This window comes from Bos grunniens, chromosome 10 (assembly GCF_055505025.1).
Source record: "Bos grunniens cultivar Pamir isolate PY7600 chromosome 10, Bosgru_T2T1.0, whole genome shotgun sequence".
Classification (NCBI taxonomy): Eukaryota; Metazoa; Chordata; class Mammalia; order Artiodactyla; family Bovidae; genus Bos; species Bos grunniens.
In genome coordinates, this window is record NC_141174.1 from 46126965 (window position 1) to 46153967 (window position 27003).

The window sequence follows — 27003 nt, forward strand, 5'->3', positions numbered from 1 at the left end:
GAAAACTTCAGTATAGTAGAGAACTGGCTTTTGGATCAGGAAGTAGCCAGAAATATAGCAGGTGTTAGTGGTCTGGTTAGGCAAAAACCTAAGGCAGAGAGCCTGTGAGCTCAAGATAGTTAGAGCAGTGGTTGCAGATGGCCCTACTGGGTTAGGCTAGCCCTACAGCCAGCCAAGTACCCTGGACAGCTCCCAGATGCAGGTCTCCCAACAACTTCCTCTGCAGCTTCTTTGTCTGTACAGGACAAGGACTTGTCTTCAGAGAACTAATGTCACTATTTTCAAGTTCAACTCTAGAAGAAAGAGGCCACATCTTCTGACCTGATAGAGAGCTCTCCAGTTTGTTTGCTCGTTAATTAATTCACTCATATTCAGCAAAATATTAAATACCACTATGTATCAGGCCCTCTCCTGGCTGCAAAAGATATAACAATGAATGAGACACAGGCTTTGTGCAGAAGCTGGCAGTTATTGGGGGAAGTAGAAGGCAATGGCACCCCACTCCAGTACTCTTGCCTGGAAAATCCATGGACAGAGGAGCCTGGTAGGCTGCAGTCCATGGGGTCGCTAAGAGTCGGACACGACTGAGCGACTTCACCTTCACTTTTCACTTTCATGCATTGGAGAAGGAAATGGCAACCCACTCTAGTGTTCATTCTTGCTTGGAGAATCCCAGGGGCAGGGAAGTCTGGTGGGCTGCCGTCTATGGGGTCGCACAGAGTCAGACACGACTGAAGCGACTTAGCAGCAGCAGCAGCAGCAGACTAAAAAAATGGATAAAAATCAGTGATAGATAGTGAGGGCAGTCATAGAGATATACGTAATAAATTATGGAAGCACATTGGAGTCACACATAATCCTAAAAGATAGTCAGGGATGGTTTTCTGGAGAGAGTGATACCTAAGTGGGATGTCTTAAAGAATGGGAGGAGTTATCCAGAGAAAGGAAGGGGAAATAGCAAAGAGAGACAACAAGGCCACTGCAGACAGGGGAGCCAGTATAAGCAGTGACCAAAAGGCAAAAACAGCAGGGAACAAATGTAAGGTGTTTTGGGAACAAGCCTTATAAGATATATGGGGTTAAGTGAGTTCATCTTGGCAGCAGGGACGATTTGTTTTTACCATTAATAATATGTTCATCCTCTCTCTTGGATTACACTTAGCCTGAGACCAGGACACCACATTTCATTAGGGACATGAGAAAACTTTTCTAGCTCCAGATGAGCTGGAAAAGAAATGCAAAAAAGCAAAATGGCTGCCTGGGGAGGCCTTACAAGTAGCTGTGAAAAGAAGAGAAGCAAAAAGCAAAGGAGAAAAGGAAAGATATAATCATCTGAATGCAGAGTTCCAAAGAATAGCAAGAAGAGATAAGAAAGCCTTCTTCAGCGATCAGTGCAAAGAAATAGAGGAAAGTAACAGAATGGGAAAGACTAGAGATCTCTTCAAGAAAATTAGAGATACCAAGGGAACATTTCATGCAAATATGGGCTCAATAAAGGACAGGAATGGTATGGACCTAACAAAAGCAGAAGATATTAAGAAGAGATGGCAAGAATACACAGAAGAACTATACAAAAAAGATCTTCATGACCCAGATAATCAGGATGGTGTGATCACTGACCTAGAGCCAGACATCCTGGAATGTGAGGTCAAGTGAGCCTTAGAAAGCATCACTATGAACAAAGCTAGTGAAGGTGATGGAATTCCAGTTGAGCTATTTCAAATCCTGAAAGATGATGCTGTGAAAGTGCTGCAGTCAATACACCAGCAAATTTGGAAAACTCAGCAGTGGCCACAGGACTGGAAAAGGTCAGTTTTCATTCCAATCCCAAAGAAAGGCAATGCCAAAGAATGCTCAAACTACCACACAATTGCACTCATCTCACACACTAGTAAAGTAATGCTCAAAATTCTCCAAGCCAGGCTTCAGCAATACATGAACCATGAACTTCCAGATGTTCAAGCTGGTTTTAGAAAAGGCAGAGGAACCAGAGATCAAATTGCCAACATCCGCTGGATCATGGAAAAAGCAAGAGAGTTCCAGGAAAACATCTATTTCTGATTTATTGACTATGCCAAAGCCTTTGACTGTGTGGATCACAATAAACTGGAAAATTCTGAAAGAGATGGGAATACCAGACCACCTGATCTGCCTCTTGAGAAATTTGTATGCAGGTCAGGAAGCCACAGTTAGAACTGGACATGGGACAACAGACTGGTTCCAAATAGGAAAAGGAGTTCATCAAGGCTGTATATTGTCACCCTGTTTATTTAACTTATATGCAGAGTACGTCATGAGAAACGCTGGACTGGAAGAAGCACAAGCTGGAATCAAGATTGCCGGGAGAAATATCAATAACCTCAGATATACAGATGACACCACCCTTATGGCAGAAAGTGAAGAGGAACTAAAAAGCGTCTTGATGAAGGTGAAAGTGGAGAGTGAAAAAGTTGGCTTAAAGCTCAACATTCAGAAAACGAAGATCATGGCATCTTCTCCCATCACTTCATGGGAAATAGATGGGGAAACAGTGGAAACAGTGTCAGACTTTATTTTTCTGGGCTCCAAAATCACTGCAGATGGTGACTGCAGCCATGAAATTAAAAGACACTTACTCCTTGGAAGGAAAGTTATGACCAACCTAGATAGCACATTAAAAAGCAGAGACATTACTTTGCCAACAAAGGTCCATTTAGTCAAGGCTATGGTTTTTCCAGTGGTCATGTATGGATGTGAGAGTTGGACTGTGAAGAAGGCTGAGCACTGAAGAATTGATGCTTTTGAACTGTGGTGTTGGAGAAGACTCTTGAGAGTCCCATGGACTGCAAAGAAATCCAACCAGTCCATTCTGAAGGAGATCAGCCCTGGGATTTCTTTGGAAGGAATGATGCTAAAGCTGAAACTCCAGTACTTTGGCCACCTCATGCAAAGAGTTGACTCATTGGAAAAGACTCTAATGCTGGGAGGAATTGGGGGCAGGAGGAGAAGGGGACGACAGAGGATGAGATGGCTGGATGGCATCACTGACTCAATGGACATGAGTCTGGGTGAACTCTGGGAGTTGGTGATGGACAGAGAGGCCTGGCGTGCTGCAATTCATGGGGTTGCAAAGAGTCGGACACGACTGAGCGACTGAACTGAACTGATCTGAACTGAGCTGGTGAGACATACTAGGACTACATGAGTGGCCCTCATATGCACTAGCATCAAGCACTAACAGAAACCACTCATGTACATTTGGGAACAATTCTTGCCAAAGGTCTCTATTGACTGCTGTAACCACTGTCAGGCTCTTAGAAGCTTTACTGCCCTGTTCTTAGTGTGGCAGGGAAAGAATAGAATTTCAGCCAGTCTCTAGTGGGTATGTATGGTTTTTGAATAGGGATGAAGAGAGGAAAGATAAATTCTTTAGGAGAAACATGTGAATACAGCAGATATACAAAGAAAATACAGTATAAGGATAATGAGTTTATTTGGATGGAGTTGAAGAAATGTTTATCTACAACGTCAAGTATAGAGAAAACCAGAAGGTTGGATTGGGACCAGATTACTGTGAGCCCAAGTACTAGACTTGTGTTGAGAGGCTTAGGCTTCTGTGAAGTACTATTTGATATACATCAGAGAAGGCTCTTAAAAAGGAGATAACTAGAATTGTTAAACCATTCACCCATTCTTTTTTATAACTAGCATTTATTTTAGTTTTATAATTCTTTTTTATTCTTTTCCATTATGGTTTATTACAGGATATTGAAGATATTTCCCTGTGCTATACAATGGGACCTTATTGTTTATCCCTTCTATGTATAATAGTTTGCATCAACTAGTCCCAAATCCCAAGTTATCATACAACATGAAGCAAGTCAGAAAGAGAAAGACAAATACTGTCTGATATCACTTGTGACCCACTCTGGTGTTCTTGGGGTTTGCTGGTGGCTCAGACAGTAAAAAAATCTGCCTGCAACGTGGGAGACCTGGGTTCAATTCCTGGGTTGGGAAGATCTCCTGGAGGATGGCATGGCAACCCACTCCAGTATTCTTGCCTGGAGAATCCCCATGGACAGAGGATCCTGATGGTCTACAGTCCATGGGGTCACAAAGAGTTGGACACAACTGAGCAACTAAGCACCTAAGCACACACACATCACTCATATGTGGAATCTAAAATACGACACAAATAACTTATCTATGAAACAGACTCACAATCATAGAGAGTGGACTTGCGGTTGCCACAGTGGGGCATGGGGAGGGTGGATTGGGGGTTCGGGATTATAATCTATTCTTATACAAAAGGCCATAGGAGGCTTTAGTTTACCTGTATTCCTTAGCATTGTTGTTGCTAAGTTGTGTCCAACTCTTTGTGACCCCATGGACTGTAAACAGCCAGGCTCCTCTATAGGGTTTCCCAGGTGAGAATACTGAAGCAGTTGTCATTTGGTTCTTCAGGGGATCTTCCTGATCCAGGGATCAAGCCTGCATCTCCTGCATTGCAGGCAGATTCTTTACCACTGAGCCACTGGAGAAGCCTATTCTTTAGCATTGCTGCTGCTGCTGCTAAGTCGCTTCAGTCATGTCCGACTCTGTGCGACCCCATGGACTGCAGCCTACCAGGCTCCTCCATCCATGAGATTTTCCAGGCAAGAGTACTGGAGTAGGGTGCCATTGCCTTCTAATTCTTTAGCATTAGATCAGGTCAAATTTTGGACAATGGGCTAGGCAGAGTTGCAGGTCTTTTTCCTGCTATAGGCTTTCACTTTGCCTCACCTCAACCCCTGGTAGTTGGTCAGCTGTCTAGGCAGGCAGTATTGTCTGGTGGTTAAGAATAAGGACCTTTGGGCTTCCTTGGTGGTTCAGTGGTAAAGAATCTGCCTGTGATGCAGGAGACATGGGTTCCATCCCTCATCTGGGAAGATCCCATATGCTGTAGAGCAACTAAGCCCATGTGCCACAACTATTGAGTCTGTGTTCTAGAGCCCGGGAGCTGCAATGATTGAGCCCATGTGCTAAAACTACTGAAGCCCACTTGCCCTAGAGCCCATGCTCTGCAATAAGAGAAGCCACTGCAATGAGAAAAAAGCACACTGCAACTAGAGAGTAGCTCTCGCTCTCTGCAACTAGAGAAAAGCTCATGCAGCAATTAAACCCAGCACAGCAATAAACAAATAAGAAAAAACTTAAGAATAAAGACTCTTAAATCAAACCATTCTGGATCAGTTTCTGTCTTTGCTCCTTGATGGCTCTGCGATCTTAGACATCATTATGAGACTTAAATGAGATAATGTATGTTAAGTGGTCAACTCATTTACTCAGTCTATATTAAGTGCTCAGTAAACAGTGGTTATCTATGATATTATCAGAAACATGTTATTGAATACAATCATAGAATAAAACCTAGAGAAACCATTGAGACGATTGAGTTAGGGTCTGCTGGCTCCTAGTCTAGTGCTTTCTCTTATCTACCCCATCCTATAGCCTCCTCTGTGGCAAGATTTCAGAACTACTGTTAGGGATACGGGAAACCTCCTCTGTCATATGTAAGTCTCTATTCTGGAGAAGATGAGTATCTACTGTTACAAAAGACAGATAATTAGCCCAGTCCCCAAATGAAAGAGCAAAGGAGAATCAAAGGGAACCATTATAAAGATCCAAAAATGGTGTAAATATCCACAGTTTGCTTTCATTGAAAAGCTTCCAAGTAACAGTAGTGATTCTACCATTGTCACAATAGAGGATGAAAGAACACTTGATAATCATTGCTTTTCAGAGAAGCTAAGGAATTTTTGCCAGTGTTTCCTTCTGGAGGTTCCTTCCTCTCTCCCTGCTTCCATCCTTTTCTTCTTTCCCTCTGTCTCTCCATCTTTCTCCCCCTCTTTCTTTTTCTCCTCCTCCCCCTTCTTTCTTTTCTTCTCCTTCTTCTCTCTCTCTCTCACACTATCTCTCACATCTGTCTCCAGTCCCCAGCTGCCCAGATGATTGATTGTGGAATGAATATGTGCCCATCACATAATTTCAGATTTGAATTAACTAATCACTTAATTTTAAGGTTTACTGACTGGTCAACAGCCATTTTGATTTCTCAACTACATTTCCAGTTGTTTTTTAGGTCAGTATCATCCCTGTTCTTGAACCAGGACCGCAAGTCCTAAAACAGAGACTGGCTTAGCTTTGAGAAGTGGAGCATCACCCATGATAGAAATGACTGCTTCCTTCCTTGATCCTAGAGCTTAGGTCTCCATCCCTCACTTAACATTGACAGCCTGGCCTGGTAGATTTCATTCAAGACATTCATTTTTTCACAACTAGATTCCAAGCCTGTGAAGAGCACAGATCTTGTCTTTCTAACCTCACCAGCATTGCATGGCTAAATATCTTACATGTACTAGGGCTTACTACCAGGAAGTTTGGCTTAAATCAGGATTCTTTTTCATCTTTGCCATAGAAATAGGACCAAAGGCACCTCGAGGCAGAACCATACTCGTATTACACTTTATCTTTTGTAACCAGCAATCCCTTAAGAAGCTTTTCCTCACTAGAACAGAAGTCTTTATCCCACCCATGCAGGGACAACCATTCTGTTGGGTGAGGAACCTTATAATCTCCTTCCTATCCATTTTTGCTAATCATAAAAAACAAGCAGATATATTATTTCTAGTAATGGATAGTGATAGATAAAATTCTTATGTGTCCCTCCATCCTTCAGGATGATCACACTAAAAACATTTTTCTAGTTTTATTGAGAAATAATTGACATCCATCTGTATAAACTTAAGGTGTGCAGCATGAAGATTTGATTTTCATATGTTGTGAAATGATTATCTCAATAGTTAACATCCATCATCTAACATTGGTATAATACAAAGAAAAAATTCTCCTTGTGATGAAAACTCTTAGGATCTATTCTCTTAACAGTTTCCTAAATATCATACAGTGTGTTAACTATAGTCATCATGTTGTGCATTATATATCTAGTACTTCTTTGCTTTGTAGCTGGAACTTTGTACATTTTGACCACCTTTCTCCAATTCAGCCTCTTTTAAATTCAGACAAATGAATATAATGATAAGTATGGGAATTTTAGGTATCAGCAATGTTTTGGGGGAGGAGTTGTGGTGGTGTGTGGATGTAAACATGGGAGAGACAGTTATACAGGGTGGCCAAAGAAAGGGGATGTTTCTGTAGTTTCAGAGCTTATACCTGTAGGTGACCACTTTCTTTGACAAGATACTTTAGAGGAGTTTCCCTTTTGAATCATGTTTCGGCTTTCCTAAGAGTCAAAGAGTTAGTTGCTCAGCTGTGTCTGACTCTTTACGATCCTATGGACTGAGCCCACCAGGTTCATCTGTTCATGGAATTCTCCAGGCAAGAATACTGGAGTAGATTCTATTCTCCAGGGGATCTTCCTGACCTAGGGATTGTATCTCCTGCATTGCAGGTGTATTTGGCTTTCCTATAGTACTTTTGGGGCTTCCTAGGTGGCTCAGTGGGTAAAGAACCAGCCTACAATGCAGGAGATGCCAGGGACATGGGTTTGATTCCTGGGTTGGGAAGATCCCCCATAGGAGGTGATGGCAACCCACTCCAGTATTCTTGCCTAGAGAATCCCATGAACAGAGAAGCCTGGTGGACTACAGTCTATAGGTGGCAAAGAGTCAGACACGACTAAAGTGACTGAGCATACACATTCAGTGCCTTACTTAGCTAGAAAAAGGTCAAGAAAATTTTAATTGCAAGGGATAAGAGTGCCATGTGCTGTGTGTGCTCAGTCACTTCAGATCTCCTCTAGGGGATCTTCCCCACCTAGGAATAGGACCCATATCTGTGGCATCTCCTGCATTGTAGGCAGGTTCTTTACCCAGTGAGCCACCTGGGAAGCCCTAAGGCATTGAATGGGGAATATTTTATTTTTGTTTTTTACTTTTGGTATCTGTGATTATTTTTTCTTTCCTGGGATACGAAAGAAAGGCTCCACCCTTTGTTTCCCATTCAACCCCCTTCTTTAGCCAGCTATCTTCAGCTTTTGTTTCCCTTGTCTTTTCTGGGATCATGATGTTTCCTGGGGCAGGTCAAAGAGCACTTGATTAGGTTTAAGATAGTAGCTGGCCAAGCACCCTAAGCATAGTCAGTTTATTTTAGAGTTTGAGTTATTTTGTTACCTACTCTGAGCTCTGTCTTCTTTTGGAGGGAGTTCATGATCTTTATTTGCTGACGTGACATTTCCCTGGCCTTTCCTTCATTCCCAGCTCTTCTTTCTGTCACTCATAACTCTGATTCCAGAGTGACCTACTTGTGTTTGCGTTTTTATTCTTGCACATTCTACAGTGGCATCTTTTATTTTGCTATATAGAATCATCCATCTTTAAAGTATTTATCTAGTGTTCCTGATTCTTTTATGGAATATAATTCTCCAAGCTATCTCCTTCCCTGTCTCCATTTAGTCTTCTCAAAAAGCCTCTCTCATGATCCTGTCAGGAACCCTTTGCATTTCCATTACTGTTCATCGCCTTTCCACCTTATTACCTGATCCATCTCATCCCTCCTCTTTCAATGGGAACCATGCTTACTGCCATTCTGAATTGTTAGAGCTTCCCTGGAAACACCATATCCTTTCATAACCCTGATAAGATTATCTGCATGCCTGGAATTCTTCCTAGGTCCTCCTTCTTCCTTTCTTCTGCAGATATAACTTCCCTTTTTACCCAGTCCTACTAGGGCATTACCCGTTTATGTGAATTCCTGTGTAACCTGAAAGTCTTAGCTGGCTGTCTGCTCTGATCTTTCTTTTTGACCATTTCCTTATGTCATACTCTTTCCTTCCCCCTTAGTCCCTGGTTATATATATATATATATATATACATACACACACACACACACTATTACTTATCCTAGGATATTTTAATGATTTATGTGCCTGTCTGCTTATTGAGAAAAGACCTCGCCTTTTTCAACTCTGTACCTGGAAGACTGATCCATTCATATCTCTGAATGAGTAAATAAATGAACTAAGGTGGCATACCAGCTAAATCTGACCATCATGATGGCTTCCCAGTGATGGAGTAAGAATTGTTAAGGGAGAAGGAAGCCTTGAGTCCTGGATCAACTCCCATTAATTCCATGTGAGTTTTCTCTAGGGATAAAGGAGCAAAAAACTATAGATATCCACAAGCAGGTAATTTGGTAAAAAAAATTGACTAGTTGAAAACACGTTGGACAAGATAACAAATTGGTTAATATTGACCATGTGGACAACAAAATGAGAATTTCATTTCATTGGAATTTTATATATTGCCAAATTTTTGTGCACTAGGTAGGTAATATTGTAATATCATATATAAGCATTATTTAAATATTAAATATTTAATAATTAATATTAATATTTAATATCATATGTTTAAGCATTATTATTCATATTCAGGAATTGTAAGGGGCTGTGGATCAGTTCTGTGAGCTTTGAAGAATACTTGCAACTTGGTGTTATATCCTTAAAGTCTTTTTCAGTGCAGGAAAACTGTCAGTATATATCCAACTATCATCCAGTAGTTGGAAACGTTGGAACCATACATCTGCGGTATTTCTATCAAGAAATTAAGTTAGAGCCATAGATGAGGGTTATCTAATAAAAACATTTCTAAACCAGTAGAGATGTGTTTGACGAAAATTAGTTAGAAAATTTTAAATATCCAACTTTGAAAATTGAACAGAATGCTAAAAATGATGGGAAAAACTTGGCCCTAATTGGGCCTACTTCCTCTTACTCCTGAGGTGGACCCTGGGGCATTCCTGTGGAAATCAGGGGCTCTAGGGAACCTAGTTTGAAAACCAGTAACAATGCCCAACCTTCTTATTTTACATATGCAGAAACTAGGATCCAAAGAAGACAAGTGAACCACAATGCAAACTTAGGCTTTCTTATTTCCAAGCCGGGGACAAAAAGAAGAAACCTGTTTTGAATCCACATTCACTTTTTCTGAGAGGAAAAAATGTGGTATTATTACTTCACTGGATGTTAGTAGAGTTTTCTGTCCAGAGACTGTTCTTCAGGCCCATTTAAAACTTGTTGAATGAGTGGTCACTCTGTATGGGATGCATGCCCTCTTGGAGGCAAGGAAATGCCCAGTCATTGGTAGAGCACACCTGTGGGAGTCCATACACATGACTTTGGTTGCTACCCGTGTTCTTAGCACAACCTGTAAAGTCATGTGTGTCATGTCCCCTGTCTGAACCTCAGGCTTTTATTTTTAAATTAAAACATTGGGAGATATCATTTCTGGGTCCCCTTTGGTTTTGGGATTCTGTGATATTAGGGAACATGAGCAGTTTTGTAATTGAGTACTCTCTTTATAAAGGGCCCCATTCCATTTTCCAAGCACATATGGATGCAGAACCAATCTTCTCTGTTTAGACTGTCTTACATGAAGAGGTGAAAATCCCTTTTGTTATAAAGAAAATTAAGAAAAGTTGATTTGCAAGGGGAATATGGGTTTAATCTTTTCATTTTAGGCTTGCTATGGGTTTCTTTGGGACTTGCATAGTGCTTTCATTTATTCAGTGTGTTTTGAGTGGATAATCATGCTAGGCTGTGGGCCAGGGGCTAGGGGCTAAAGAGGGAAAGAAGATTTGCTCCTGACCTTGAGGAGCCCATATTCTTGTGGGAGAGAGAGTCTTATAAACAAATGTGATTCCTAGAACCAAGGTAGGATATTCATAGTTCAGTGATAAAAATGGCCAAGTACTTCATGTGCATTCTCTCTTCAAGTCCTCTCAACTATTAAGCTCATTTAATAGATGAGATGGGCTTCCCAGGTGGTGCTAGTGGTAAAGAATGCACCTGCCAATGCAGGAGACATGAGAGATGAGGGTTCGATCCCTGGGTTGGGAAGATCCCCTGAAGAATAGCAACCCACTCCAGTATTCTTGCCTGGAAAATCACCATGGACAGAGGACCCTGGCGGGCTACAGTCCATATGGTGGCAAAGAGTCAGACATGATGGAAGTGATTTAGCATGAAATAGATGAAATAGATAAGGAAACTCAGGCTCAGAGAAATTAAAGACTTTCCAAGACCTTTCCAGGATTAAAAAATTTCCACTATTAAGAATGGATTAAATGGGTCACTTTTAGGCATTGCTTTCTCAGTAAGGAAATTACTGCAAAGATAATTCAGCAGAGTCCATGAGCATAATGGGTAAGGCAAGCCTTAGTATGCTACCTTGCCTATATTTTCCTTTTAAAGGGTTCATACTACAACTTTCTTCCACATAAAGCATCATGTTGATACGTTTAGTTACTTCAAGAACGTATGCTTAACATATGTGACAACGTGGATACCAGAGGACATTGTGCTGTGTGAAATAGGCTAGACACAGAAGAATAAATGCTACATGATACTGCTTATAAGAAGAAACTAAAATAGTCAAACTGAGAGAAGCAGAGAGTAGAGTGGGTAGTTGTCAGGAGTTGTGGGGGAGAGGGAAGTGAAGAAATATTAGTCAAAGTATATAAAATTTCAGTCATGCAAGATGAAAAAGTCCTAAAGGTCTGCAGTACAGTATAGTGCCTATAGTTAATAATACTGTGTTGTATACTTATGCATTTGCTAGGACAGAAGATCTCATATTAGGTGTTCTTACACATATACAAATAATAAATAAATTAGACGAGAGGACACTTTTGGCGTTGATGGGTATGTTTACGGCATAGGTTGTGATGATGGTTCCACTGTATACATATCTCTGAACTCAAGTTGCATTAATTAAATAGGTACAGCTTTATTTTTTAAAGTTAATGGTACCACAATCAAGTGATTTAAAAAAATGAATAGGTGTTTAATCTAATAATAGCCTGTCCATAGTGTTAGCTTATAGCCATTGGGATAGTCTGGCAGAAAAGCTGTGGCCAGTGATGGTTGTTGGATTAATTAAACCGTGTGACTTGAGGAACTTGAGAAATAGAGTTAGATATTCAGAAGTTAATAGTGCAAGTCAAGAGTACATAGGATGCAGCAAAATCACAATGGGGCTGTGACCAATAAATTCTCGATGGCAAGATGTGCTAGAAACATATTAGATCTTGAATGAACTTCCCATTCCCCAGTAAGTTCTGATCACTTCAAGCCTTGCTTTGAGCCAAATCTTCATGGTAAAGATTCTCATCATCTTCATTCCTACATGCTATCCCCCAAATCCTCTTTGCCTGAAGTAAACCAAATTGTATTCTGCTCCTTTTAACTGAAAAAGCTTATCTAAAATTGGGGTTGAGAGTAGGAACCAAATTTGGGAAATTTTCTTAAGGAAAAGAGCTGATGGGATTTGATAACCAATTTTTGTCATTATTGATTATTTTCAAAAGCTACAAGTATTAGAAGAGAGAAGGCCACTGCATTTTACAACAAACCACACAGAAATAAATCTGACACATGTGGTTTCAAACCATTCAGAGTCTGAATTTTCAGTCAAATTAAGGAGGCAATAGAGTAAAGAAATATCAGAGGATATAACAACCAGCAGCAAGATAAAATGGAAAATGCATTGCAAGAAATTAAAAGAACTGATATGGTTTGGAGCAACCACAGTTGAACTTTGCAGGAGTTGCCTTTGTCTCTTTGATTAAAAGTGTATTTGTTTCTGCAGATTAATAGCCTCCATTTGGGGAAGAAATGACCCTGGATCATTGTTCCACTTTAGGAACCACAGGTGTTATTGTACAGTCTGTTTATAACCTTAGGGGTGAGTGAAAAACAAAACCTAACAAAGAAAACAGTAACCATGCACCAGAATGAGCTTTGCTAATATTTCCTTCCTAATAATTCCTATATGATCAGAGATGATAATGAGCACAAAGTTCCACTGTCTACATGGAATGCCAATTTTAAATAAGAGTGAGGACATGAATGTGTGTGTGTGCGTTTATGTGAAAAAGAATTTTAAAAATTTAATGTGACTAATCTATTCATGTCTTGCATATTAAGTAACATTCAGAATTCGCCTCATTGAAGGGGCCACTAGTTTTGAAGAATGTAGATTAATAAGCCTCCTTGCTTAAAAAATGAGCTTCAATATTTGTGCGAATCATAGAGTCAAAAGAAAAAATCGATGGGCTATCGACTACTGGGGATGATCACATTCATTTTGCCCTTTGTGGTTGGTGAAATCCATGCTGCAATTACAGAGACAGGCTGGCAGCAAAGAGCCTCAGTCGGGCTTTCAGCTCCACATTAATCCAAAACTCCCCATTTTAATGCAGATATAGATTGCCACCAGTCAATAGCTGACTACTTGAATTGTGGAGTAGCAGCTCCACACAGCTCTGGCAAGCCTGAGTGTACAGTATTTGGGAATTTCAAAGCTTTGTTGTATGAACCAGCATAGCTAAAGGCTCTAGGGGAGGTGCGGTTATGCTGATGCTGTTGAAAAGATCTGTCTTTGGGATCTAAAACACAGATTATAGCAAATTCAAGGTGGGCGGGTCATTGAATCATAGGGTTGTAGAGCTGGAAGGGACCTCAGAGGTCACCTGGTCCAGCTCCTTACTTAAAGATGAGGAAATTGAGGTCCTCAGAGGTTAACTAACTTGCATGTGGTTACACAGCTAGTCAGCAGAGAACCCTGTGCTAGAAAAACCGATGTGTCCTCCTGGGCTTTGCTCTACTCTACATAGGTGATGAAAAAATCAAAATTTTTCTTATTTACTAGATCACACATGTGTGTGCATGCGATAGGTGCATCACTGAATAGCTTTTATTTAACCTATTTTTAGTATCCAACCACCCATGAAATGGGGTTAGCAATGCCAACATAAAAAACTGTTACAACTGAGGCAAGGGGAGATCCTGTGTTTGAGGCATTAAATACAACAAGAATTAACAAAATGCTTTGTAAGTGCTAGGGAATATACCCATGTTAGAATTAAGGGTTATTTGCAGACACACTTTTTGGGGGGCACATTTCTGTTTCATGCAGTACTTCGACTGTTGCCTATATCAAACTAAACTGCTAATGCATTGAGAATGAGGAATAGCATCTTTCATCTGTCATCAGTGAATAGCATAATGCTTGGCACATAAGGTGCTCAATAAATATTTGCTGAATGTTGAATATTGTCTGTCTAAATCCATGTAGTAAGCCCTTGTACTCAAAGTGTGGTTTGTGGTCAAGGAGCATTCACATTGCTTGGGAGTTTATTAGAGATGCAGAACACCAGGTCCCACACCAGACCTACTAAAGAAGAACTTGCACTTGAACAAGATCCCTAGATGCTTAGCAGACTCATGAAAGTTTGAAATACCTTGCAGTAAGCTGTGTTGAACTGAATTTCTGACTACTGAAACCCTATTACAATGAGTTTAGGTGTAGAGTTTGCATGGGAGGGGACAAAGGTGAGTGGTCAAAATTTCCCCAACTGAATGGCCCTAAAATCATCCACACACCTCTATAGAATGCTTGTGTGTCGGGGGGGGTGGTGGGTGGGGGTAGGGGGGTGGGATGGGGAGGGCCTGAGTCAGCAGAGGGAACAGTGAATTTACATCTCTCATCTCATTCCTGATAGGAGCATGTTTTCAAGCAGTATGCCTCATTAAATGATGGTTCTTCTCTCTCTCCCTAACTCATATAATGTAATTTGAGTTAAATGCACTTATGATGAGACTTTGCTGCCCATGGAAAATATTTCTCTTAAGAATAGTGATGTACTTCTTAGTATTATGACTTGAATACATTTGCTCAGTTGAACGTGTTCAGTTGTAACAGCTAGTCACATCAAAATCCCTGGTTTTCACCCAGCTATGTTGCACTTAACTGAAGAATTATAGCTATAAAAATCTTTCCATTGAAATTTTGAAACAAGGTGATGGGGCATGAATCATCAGGCTCTCTTTCACAATGCCCTTCATAACAGTGGGCTTAGAGGGTTATTTATTGCCTGAGTAGTTCCCTGGATGCCACACATGTCTTGAAAGAGGCATACAGTGGCCTTGGCTGAGGAGCTCTTAATCTGAATTCCACCCTCCTTTTGTAAGTATCTGTAGGACCTGAGCTGATGCCTGAATGACCAGACCTGGGCTCCAGCAAAGAGCTTTATCATCAGGTTTTTCTGTCTTAACATGCTTCAACAGCAGAAAATCTGACTTGAGCTGAGGCTGAGCTCAGGTTGACATATGGTGAAGTTGTCTCCCTGCCCTGTCCTTGCCTTGGGTTATCTTCATCGTCCACTTTATTGGTGTTGGCATTGTGACCTGTACTGAAATACTATGAGAAGGCAGGTACATGAAGTGAGTGTCACCTGTTTAGTGATGGGATGATCAGAATTTAGCCACTTATAGGAAATGTACTCAGTTCAGTTTGTTCGCTCAGTCGTGTCTGACTCTTTGTGACCCCATGGACTGCAGCACACCAGGCTTCCCTGTCCATCACCCACTTCCCGAGCTTGCTCAAACTCATGTTCATTGAGTTGGTGATGCCATCCAACCATCTCATCCTCTCTTGTTCCCTTGTCCTCCCACCTTCAATCTTTCCCAGCATCAGGGTTTTCCCAAATGAGTCAGCTCTTTGCATCAGGTGGCCAAGGTATTGGAGTTTTAGCTTCAACATCAGTCCTTCCAATGAACACCCAGGACTGATTTCCTTTAGGATGGACTGGTTGGATCTCCTTGCAGTCCAACGGACTCTCAAGAGTCTTTTCCAACACCACAGTTAAAAAGCATCAATTCTTTGGTGCTCAGCTTTCTTTACAGTCCAGTGCTCACATCCATACATGACTACTGAAAAAGCCATAGCTTTGACTAGATGGATCTTTGTTGGCAGAGTAATGTCTCTGCTTTTTAATATGCTATCTAGGTTGGTCATAATTCTTCTAAGGAGCAAGGGTCTTTTAACTTCATGGCTGCAGTCACCATCTGCACTGATTTTGGAGTTCAAAAAAATAAAGTCTGCCACTGTTTCCACTGTTTCCCCATCTATTTGCCATGAAGAGATGGGACTGCATGCCATGATCTTAGTTTTCTGAATGTTGAGTTTTAAGCCAACTTTTTCACTCTCCTCTTTCACTCTCATCAAGAGGCTTTTTAGTTCTTCTTCATTTTTCTGCCATAAGGGTGGTATCATCTGCATATCTGAGGTTACTGATATTTCTCCTGGCAATCTTCATTCTGTCTTGTGCTTCCTCCAACCCAGCATTTCTCATGATGTACTCTGCATATAAGTTAAATAAGCAGGGTGACAATATACAGCCTTGACGTACCCCATTTCCTATTTGGAACCAGTCTGTTGTCCAATGTCCAGTTGTAACTGTTGCTTCCTGACCTGCATACAGGTTTCTCAAGAGGCAGGTCAGGTGGTGTGGTATTCCCATCTCTTGAAGAATTTTCCACAGTTTATTGTGATTCACACAGTCAAAGGCTTTACCATAGCCAATAAAGCAGAAATAGATGTTTTTCTGAACTCTCTTGCTTTTTCAATGATCCAGCGATGTTGGCAATTTGATCTCTGGTTCCTCTGCTTTTTCTAAAACCACCTTGAATATCTGGAAGTTCGTGGTTCACATATTGTTGACGCCTGGCTTGGAGAATTTTGAGCATTACTTTACTAGCGTGTGAGATGAGTGAAATACAAAGGAAATGTACTAGTTTAAGCAACAACTATGGGCTTGCTTTCACTAGATTTATAAATAACTCCAGGACTCTCTGGGCTTCCATCGAGAGGAGTGAGTTTGTCCCCCAGAAAAGCACTGGAAGGACTGATCAGGAATAAAAGAGGTATTCTAAGGGCACACCTTATCTCTGCAACTGTTGCCTCCACATTTCATCCCCTCCCTAGTCCTCCATCTCTGCACTCTGCCATGCCTTTTTCTTTTTTCAGGCTTGATCACTTTGTAAAGTCTCTCTCTTTTCTTCCCTCTCATGCCTGCTTCTTTAATTCTCTAATAAAAAATTTATGCAGTCTGAGCTGAGCATGCTCACTGGTTGTAGCCAGGTTGTTTTTGTAAGGGGGTAGCTACAACAATATCTCTCTATAGTGTTTCTATTGTTTAATGAGAGTAATTCACCAGATCAGCAAACATATCATCTGGAAACCTCTTGCCTTATGACAGAACAGATCAGTTCACACTGAATGGTTTACTGGAATGTATTGCTAGATGGCCTAGCTTGGCTGCAGAGAAAGCCTCTTCTGTTCCCACTGGTGCTGACCAGTTCATCTCAGTGGCTTGCTTTTAGACACCAGCATGTATCCTGAAAATAGAATAAAAATTGGAGTTGGTCTATGCTGTGTTGACTTGTAGCGAACCGTGATTCTGTGAGTGGACAGTTTGCTTTAGGGAAATAATTTGCCCAAACAGAATTTGGACATTAGACATTTTTTTTTTGGTTGAATCAAAGACAGTGCTACATAATGACAAAGCCACAATAAACTTTTTTGGCTGTCGTTCCTATAAGTAAGATCAAATTAATGCCACTATTCATTTGTTTTTTGACGGGTCATTCTTGTTAAATTATGGTTAAAAACCAAGCTGTTTAATTCCTGCAATCCCAAATTTCCATGGAAATGGATGAAAGAATCTGAAAATGGCGATATATGTCAGTACCGGCATCAGAAGTAAGGGAAAGGATGGAAACTTTAGGGAGTTTCTTCAAACCAGGCTGGGATTACTAGATTCAGGGAAAAGAGAATTAACCTGTGACTGGCCTGGGAAACAACTGGAAGGAACCTTCCAGGAGGTGCCACTATAACATGTATCTCAGAGTCCTAGGGGAAGGCGGGCCTTGAAGCAGTTATTAGGGGTCTTGATCATAAAAACACCTTGGGGAAAGGTATGATGTGCTGGGGTCCAAACAAAGTGAAGTACTGTGGACTGAACTATGTGATTCAGTTCTAACTGGCTCTGCTGGAGTGGAAAGGGAGCAGTGGCAATGCTTGGGGGTGCCAATGAGGGCAGACATACCAGTGGAGAGTTGGGATCCTATATTACCAACCTTCTAACTGCCTTAATAAACAGAGAAGGCTCTTCTATCTAGTGGTGGAGTATAGCTGTCTCCTTTCTACTGGGAACTAGATGGGTGATGTAGCAAAGTAAAATGATAGGATTTTTTAAAAAATTTCCCTTATTGCTTCATCTGGGCCTGAAACATGCAAAGAGATGCCAGCTGCATGTCTTCCAGACTCCATCTCAGCTTCCAGGACAAGCATATATTCTTATGTCTAAAGAATGAACAAATTGAAAAAACTATTGTATACATGAAAGAATTCAGTAGTAAACAGCTTATACTTCTTGAACACTAGCTGTGTGTCATGCCCTTGACATAAATTACCTTTTCTAATCCTTACAACAATCCTAAAATCTGGGAAATATGCATACATTACACTTAAGTGAACAGAGTTCCTTCTGAGGTTAAAGAACATATTTAAGTAAGTAGCAGAGTAGAGATTTGAGTCTAGTTTTAATTCCAAAGCCAATAAATGATTGAAATGGAGCAGTTATCCTTCTGTAAAATGAAGCTACAGAAAAAAAAAAAAAGAGAAAACTTTAGAAAATCTCTGTTTTTTATTACCACTGAAATTTAACGATGATATTTTCAAAAAGGAATAATAGTCAATCAAAGAAGATTACTTTAAGACAATTAAAGAACTCATTAAGTGACAAATGAAAATACAAAGGAAGTTTTGAACTGCAGATTTGTTATAATTAACAGCAAAATATATGATCAGTAAAGATGAAAGACAAGCATAAAAATTTTTCTGAGAATTTGGTAAAAGGATATAATTAAATAGGGACACAAGTAGATAGCTACTTGAAGAATGAATCCAGGGTTTCTACATACATATAATAAGGATTCAAGGTAAATGGAACAAAGCAGATGGAAGAAATGTAATGAAAATTAATAAAAGAAAATTATGTGTTGAAAAAGGAAGTGAAAGTTTGGATTAAGTATGCTTCCCAAGTACCAGGCAAAATTTATGAAGAAAGCCCCTGTGAGATATATCCTGGTGAAGTTTTTTAACATAAAGGAAATAAAATGTTCCTATAAGAATCTAGGAATTAAAAGCAGGGTATCTAATAAGAAAGTCTGGCATCAATTCAGTTCAGTCGCTCAGTCATGTCCGACTCTTTGCGACCCCATGAATCGCAGCACACCAGGCCTCCCTGTCCATCACCAACTCCCGGAGTCCACCCAAACCCATGTCTATTGAGTCGGTGATGCCATCCAACCATCTCATCCTCTGTCGTCCCCTTCTCCTCCTGCCCTCAATCTTTCCCGCGATCAGGGTCTTTTCAAATGAGTCAGCTCTTTGCATCAGGTGGCCAAAGTATTGGAGTTTCAGCTTCAACATCAGTCCTTCCAATGAACACTGAGGACTGGTCTCCTTTAGGATGGATTGGTTGGATCTCCTTGCAGTCCAATGGACTCTCAAGAGTCTTCTCCAACACCACAGTTCAAAAGCATCAATTCTTCGGTGCTCAGCTTTCTTTACAGTCCAATGCTCGCATCCATACATGACTACTGGAAAAACCATAGCTTTGACTAGACAGATCTTTGTTGGCAAAGTAATGTCTCTGCTTTTTAATATGCTGTCTAGGTTGGTCATAACTTTCCTTCCAAGGAGTAGGCGTCTTTTAATTTCATGGCTGCAGTCACCATCTGCACTGATTTTGGAGCCCAGAAAAATAAAGTCAGCCATTGTTTCCACTGTTTCCACATCTGTTTGCCATGAAGTGATGGGACCGGATGCCATGATCTTAATTTTCTGAATGTTGAGCTTTAAGCCAACTTTTTCACTCTCCTCTTTTGCTCTCATCAAGAGGCTCTTTAGTTCTTCCTCACTTTCTGCCATAAGGGTGGTGTCATCTGCCTATCTGAGGTTATTGATATTTCTCCTGGCAATCTTGATCCCATCTTGTGCTTCCTCCAGCCCAGCGTTTCTCATGATGTACTCTGCATATAAGTTAAATAAGCAGGGTGACAATGTACAGCCTTGATATATGCCTTTTCCTGTTTGGAACCAGTCTGTTGTTCCATGTCCAGTTCTAACTGTTGCTTCCTGACCTGCATACAAATTTCTCAAGAGGCAGATGAGGTGGTCTGGTATTCCCTTCTCCTTCAGAATTTTTCACAGTTTATTGTGATCCACACAGTCAAAGGTTTTGGCATAGTCAATAAAGCAGAAATAGATGTTTTTTTTGGAACTCTCTTGCTTTTTCAATGATCCAACGAATGTTGGCAATTTGATCTCTGGTTCCTCTGCCTTTTCTAAAACCAGCTTGAATGTCTGGAAGTTCACGGTTCACGTATTGTTGAAGCCTGGCTTGGAGAATTTTGAGCATTACTTTACTAGCATGTGAGATGAATGCAGTTGTGCAGTTAGATTTTCCCAAAGAAATGGAGCAATGTTTACTAAGTTTTGGGTGGAAAAGACTTTGATCCCAGAATTCTATGGTCAGCCATGTTCTCATTCGCATGAGAAGGCAACGGAGAAATGTTTCAGATGCCCAAGTTCTCAGAATTATGGGAACTTTGCTACCTTTTTGATGCAATCGCTTGAAGAAGCCCTTGGGTTGAATGAGAGAAAAAAAAAAAAATCTGTGGAATTGTGGCATAAAAAAAGTATCTTAATCAGTGAAGCCTCTAAAATTTGGCACTGTTCATGTAGCATTCATTTATGTCAATAAAATTTTGTGAAAATGTGAGAAATAATTTTCCAAAACTGTACCTTCCAACAGAACTTTTCTGAGATAAATATTCTCTGGGTTGTTAAGGTAGCTACTACTATCCATTTGTGACAGTTGAGCACTTTAAGAGGAAAAAGTCAATGACTACTGTGCAGAGTTGAAATGCAATAAAAAACAAACTATGATGGCTCCAAACTTTTAAAACTATAGTCACTTCTTTAGATGGTAATGAGGAAATGTTTATTCAAAGTCCAGCAATTTCTTTGCTTCCATTTCTTGTTCTTTGATTAAAGTCAGGTATAATTTATCTATCTATTAATATCTATCTATCTCTCATCTATGTCTGTCAATATATTAATCGTTACAATAATTTTCACTCAAGTTTAATGGTAAATAGATACACTTGGTGGTAAGGCTTTAGGTAAATTTTAAATATCTCAAATATGATTTTAAAAATGAATGTTGACATTTTTAAAGAGGTCATTGTAAATGATAACCCTATATGAGAGACAGCAAAAGAGATGCAGATGTATAGAACGGTCTTTTGTACTTGGTGCGAGAAGGCGAGGGTGGGAAACACGTATACATCATTTCATGTATACATTGAAACATGTATATTATCATATGTGAAACAGATCGCCAGTCCAGGTTTGATGCATGAGACGGGGTGCTCAGGGCTGGTGCACTGGGATGACCCCAGAGGGATGGGATGGGGAGGGAGGTAGGATGGGGGTTCAGGATAGGGAACACATGTACACCCATGGCTGATTCATGTCAATGTATGGCAAAAACCACTACAATATTGTAAAGTCATTAGCCTCCAATTAAAATAAATTTTACAAAAGAACTAAAAAAATGGTCATTATGGTAAAAAACACACAATGAAACAATATAGAAGTAACTTCTAAGGAGTAGGATATGTTCTTAGAAAGAATTGTGGTCCTTTTTAATTTAATTCTCACAGGATTTAGTTGTATGTCTTATGAGATTTTCCTTATGTTGCTTTGTATGGCACCTGGTCTTTATTGTTGTGCTTGTTCAGTTGCTAAGTCATGTCCTACTCTTTTTGACCCCAGGGACTGCAACACAATAGGCTCCTCTGTCCTCTACTATCTCCTGGAGTTTGCCCAAATTCATGTTCATTGAGTCAGTGATGCATTTAACCATCTCATCCTCTGCCACTCTCTTCTCCTTTAACTTCAATCTTTCTCAGCATCAAGGTCTTTTTCAAAGAGTTGGCTCCTTGTGTCAAGAGGCCAAAGTATTGGAGGTTCAGTTTTAACATCTGTCTTTCCAATGAATATTTAGGGTTGATTTCCTTTAGAATTGACTGGTTTGGTCTCCTTGCAATCCAAGGGACTCACCAGAATCTTTTTCAGCACCACAATTCAAAAGCATCAGTTCTTTGATGCTCAGGCTTCTTTATGATCTAACTCTCAAATTTGTTCATAATCTTTATAAACTTGTCTAATTGTCTACTGCTAGATCTTGAGCTCATTGAGAATGAGCTGCGTCTTATTCACAGGACATAAGAAGCCCTAATTCATATATATGGTGGGGGCACTTCTTATGTAACTTAATCCTGTGCTTTGAGGATTATGGACAACACATTACATATCAAGCTTGTTTTTAAAAATATTAATTTCTTTGGTTGTGTTGGATCTTAGTTGTGGGACTTGGGATCTTTGATGTGTCACGTGGAATATTTCATTGCAGCACACAGATTCTATAGTTGTGGCACATGGGCTTAGTTTCTCTGTGGCATGTGGGATCTTAGTTCCCCAACCAGAGATTGAAATCACATCCCCTGCATTGCAAGGTAGATTCTTAATCACTGGGCCAACAGGGAAGTCCTGATATCAAGTTTAACTGACAGCCTCTTTTGGAAATTAAGCTGACTTTTTCATAACTCTCAGGGTCAGAAATCTCAGCATTGCCCAGCTATAAATAACTCATAATTTGGTGATCATGACTTATTTTTAGAATATATAAACAATACTTATTTTAGCTCTACCACTATAGCTACATACCCTTTGGTAAAAACATAATTAAAGCTTTAGTTTCTTCATTTGTAAAGTGGGAACAGTAACATCCTAATTCTTATTATTGTTGTGGGGATAAAAAGAGCAACTATGTAGTTATTCACATATAGCATGTCCTCAATGACGGTTAGTTGCTGTCTTTCTTTGCAGAAGAGGACCAGGAGTGTAGCATAAACAGCATTAATCTGGAGGTGTAGTTCTAAACCTAGCTCTTCTTATCAGTGGCTGGGCAACTGTAGAGAAACTGGTTTTCTTTCCTGGGTTTAATTTCTTCTTGTAAAATGAAAAGAAGGGAATAAATGATCCCAAAGGGCGTTTTTGAATCAGTCACTCTGTGAATTTGTAATCAGAATAGTTAGTGCAGTTAGGCGAATAAAAGAAATTTGGGTTGAAAACTGATTGATTTAAATTGCCTTGATTGTGTTTATTAATGGATGTACTATGATAACTGTGGAGAAGGCAATGGCACCCCACTCCAGTACTCTTGCCTGGAGAATCCCATGGAGGGAGGAGCCTGGTGGGCTGCAGTCCATGGGGTCTTGAAGAGTCGGACACAACTGAGCAACTTCACTTTCACTTTTCACTTTCATGCATTGGAGAAGGAAATGGCAACCCACTCCAGTGTTCTTGCCTGGAGAATCCCAGGGACGGGGGAGCCTGGTGAGCTGCCATCTGTGGGGTCGCACAGAGTTGGACACGACTGAAGTGGCTTAGCAGCAGCAGCAGCAGGATAACTGTAAGGGCTTCCCTGGTAGCTCGGTTGGTAAAGAATCTGCCTGCAATGCAGGAGACCCTGGTTCGATTCCTGAGTCAGAAAGATCCCCTGGAGAAGGGATAGACCACTCCAGCATTCTTGAGCTTTCCTGATATCTCAGCTGGTAAAGAATCTGTCTGCAATGTGGCAGACCGGGGTTTGATCTCTGGGTTGGGAAGATCCCCTGGAGAAGGGAACTGCTACCCACTCCAGTATTCTGGCCTGGAGAACTCCATGGACTGTATAGGACTGTATAGTCCATGGGGTCACAAAGAATTGGACACGACTGAGCTATTTTCATTCACTCACTCACTAGGATGACTGTTCTTCCTTGTTTATATTGACAGCATAAACTTGGCCTAAAAACATGTTTTTTTTTTCTTTCTTTGTTCCTTTTATCCTTCCTTAACCCCCATCAGATTTTCCTGACCTGTTCATTTCATGTTCTGTTGATCTTCTGAATTAGGATGAAATTTTGTTACTCTAAACCTGTCTCTTTCTGATATGATTTAAAATAGAATCCACCACTTTGAACAATCCCCGACTGGAATAAGAAGATCCTCATAAACCCTGCCTTCTTACAGGGTTTACATGGGACCTCATTCTGTAGATTTCATTCTTTCTTGTTGTGATTTTTTTTTATTATTCGTTTTTAACAAAACAGAAGGAGAAAGAGAAAATTATCATCCCCTCGGGCATTTCTTAGTTACAGTAATGGAAGTTTAACTATTGGTAGAGACTCCTTGGGAATTTGAAATAGTTTTAGTATTTATTCAAACTACCTCCTATCAAAAAAGGTAACCTTTGCCGCAGATTTAATAACAGTTGTTCAATTCAGTTATGTAAACACTTGCCACCTTTGATTTTTCTGAAGTATTTTGAATTTAAAAATGCACTTTAGCATACTAAGGATAAAATTTATCCTATCTGCCTATCTAGAAGCATAATATAATATAAAAGTAAGATAATAGAGAAAATACCTGTCTTTCAGATATGTAAACAATCTAATTTTCACCTTCAGTTATCAGTTGCATGTAATTGTGTAAAAAATGAAGTTAACTGAAGTCAAGTCTGCAAAGCTGTTGTATACTTTGGCTGTAATACCTGGTATTTGTAAAATTTGTTATGTGTTATTTTAAAGATGGGGGTCTCCCTGCACAAGAGTGAATTGAACATCAGCTGTTGTTATCTGGCACAGGTGAACTATGGCATCTGTTCTTGAGCTAAAAGATACTGATATTCTTTAGTCCAGATAAGGAGAAGGAGGGCCACACCACAATGTCTATTCATCTGCATTATGTTGTTGTTGTTCAGTCACTAAGTTGTGTCTGACTCTGCAACCCCATAGACTGCAGCATGAGAGGCTTCCCTGTCTTTCACCATCTCCTGGAATTTGTCCAGATTCATGTCCATGGAATCAGTGTGGCTATCTAACCATGTCATCCTCTGCTCCCCATTTCTCCTTTTGCAATCTTTGCCAGCATCAGGATCTTTTCCAATGAGTCAGCTCTTTGCATTAGGTGGCCAAGGTATTGGAGCTTCAGCTTCAACATCAGTTCTTCCAAAGAATATTCAGGGTTGATTTCCTTTAGGATTGACTGGTTTGATCTGCTTGAAGTACAAGGGATTCTCAAGAGTCTTCTCCAACACCACAGTTAACAGCATCAGTTCTTCAGCACTCAGCTTTCTTTATAGTCCAACTCTTACATCCATACATGACTACTGGAAAAGCCATAGCTTTGACTAGGTGGACCTTTATCGAAAAAGTGATGCCTCTGCTTTTAAATATGTTTTTTATGTTTGTAATAGCTTTTCTTCCAAGGAGTGAAAATGTTAATTTCTTCTATACTTAAGAATCTTGCAAAACAAAAGTTCCATAAATGCAAACTCCTTTATATAAATTTATTCCTGATCATTTTTTTCACTATAAAGAATGAACATCATCTTAGGTTTTCTTCCATTTCTAAAGGAACGTCATTCAGTTTGTTCCCAGTGGTCAGGTATGTCCTCCATTCTTTTTCCTTGTTCTTGAGGACTCAATCTGTTTTAATTCTTCTTCCATGAGCCTTGGAATTAGTGAAGACTTGAAGAAGGGAAATTAAGAGCAATTTGGGTTGTCTCTTTTTTCAATGTCTTTAAATTTCCCTTCTCAAAACATACCTGGCACCCTGGGTTGGCTTTCTCCTTTGCTGTCTGGGTCCAAATTTATCTATTCTTGTCTCTTGATGCCTGATTTCTCTGTGTTAGAATATAGATTCTTAAAGGGGCTTCAACATTATTATTATTATTGTTATTATTATTATTAGTTGAAATTTATAAAGTCACAATGTATATTTGCTACCTGGCCATGCAGATGTATTCTTTTTTTTAAACTTTGCAAATGTCCTAAGCCATGAGGACATATGTGACTTTTAAATTTGTGATTCCCAGTAGGGTTGCATAACAGAATCATGTACAAAGATTTTAAAAAATACAAATAGTAAGAACTTCCCGTAGAAATACTGAATTATGGAGCAGCAAATGGCAACCCACTCCATCATTCTTGCCTAGGAAATCTTGTGGACAGAGGAGCCTGGCAGGCTATAGTCCATGGGGTCACAAAAGAGTTGGACACAACTTAGCGACTAAACAAATCAACAACAACAACAATCCATTCAATAAACCTTATATACCCATCAAAAAAAGAAAAGTACTGAATTGGAAACTGGTATTGAAGATACAGCTCCAACATAACAAATGAGTTGAAATAGTAAAATTCTTACTTTTGGAAACATGATCCAGAAAATGTGGACACTGAGGAAGAACAACCACAAATATTGAAATAAAGGATTTATCATAGGAATTGGATCTCACACAGTGTGGGAGGAACTGAGAAGGTGAAGTCAGAAAGGGGAAAACAGTCACTAAACAGTCTGCTGATCACTGGGAGGGCAGACAAGACTTTCAGAGAAATCAGAGAGAATAAGCACCTCTGGCTGTAGAGTAGGCTATACAGGGGAAGCTTGTGGAGAGGTCGATGGAAAGGCCACTCTGGGGAAGCTGTGTGTCCTCAGACGAGTTCCTGGCAGGAGGACTCTCTGGGACTGCTGTTGGTCTGCAGGACAGCTATTAGGAAGATGAGTTAGCTGTGTTGCAGAGGAGAGCAAGAATATGCTGGATCCCACAAGGCACTTCTATATGACGTCTGGCTGTGATGAGCCCCCAAGAGCAATGGAGTCTACTTCATTTTATCCTTCCAAATCTTATACAAGTTCCTCTTTTATCAACTCCAACTCAGACCCATACATGGCAGAATGTTCTGAGAAATGCAGCTGCCAGCCTTGGCAAAGTTGTTAACTTGCAATGTAGTGTGGTGTTCACACAGACATTGTGAGGAAGCAAGAACACTGAGTGTGGGCCAACAGGGAGGAAGGGAATGCATCACATTTATGAAGAAGCAGAAGCTTGTGTTCCCAAAGAAAGATGGCAAGAATGGCTGGTCCTCAGACCCTAAACTTGTTAGTTTCAGATTCTGTATATTAGAATTAATCTCTCTTTTTCTGAAGAATTTGAGCACAT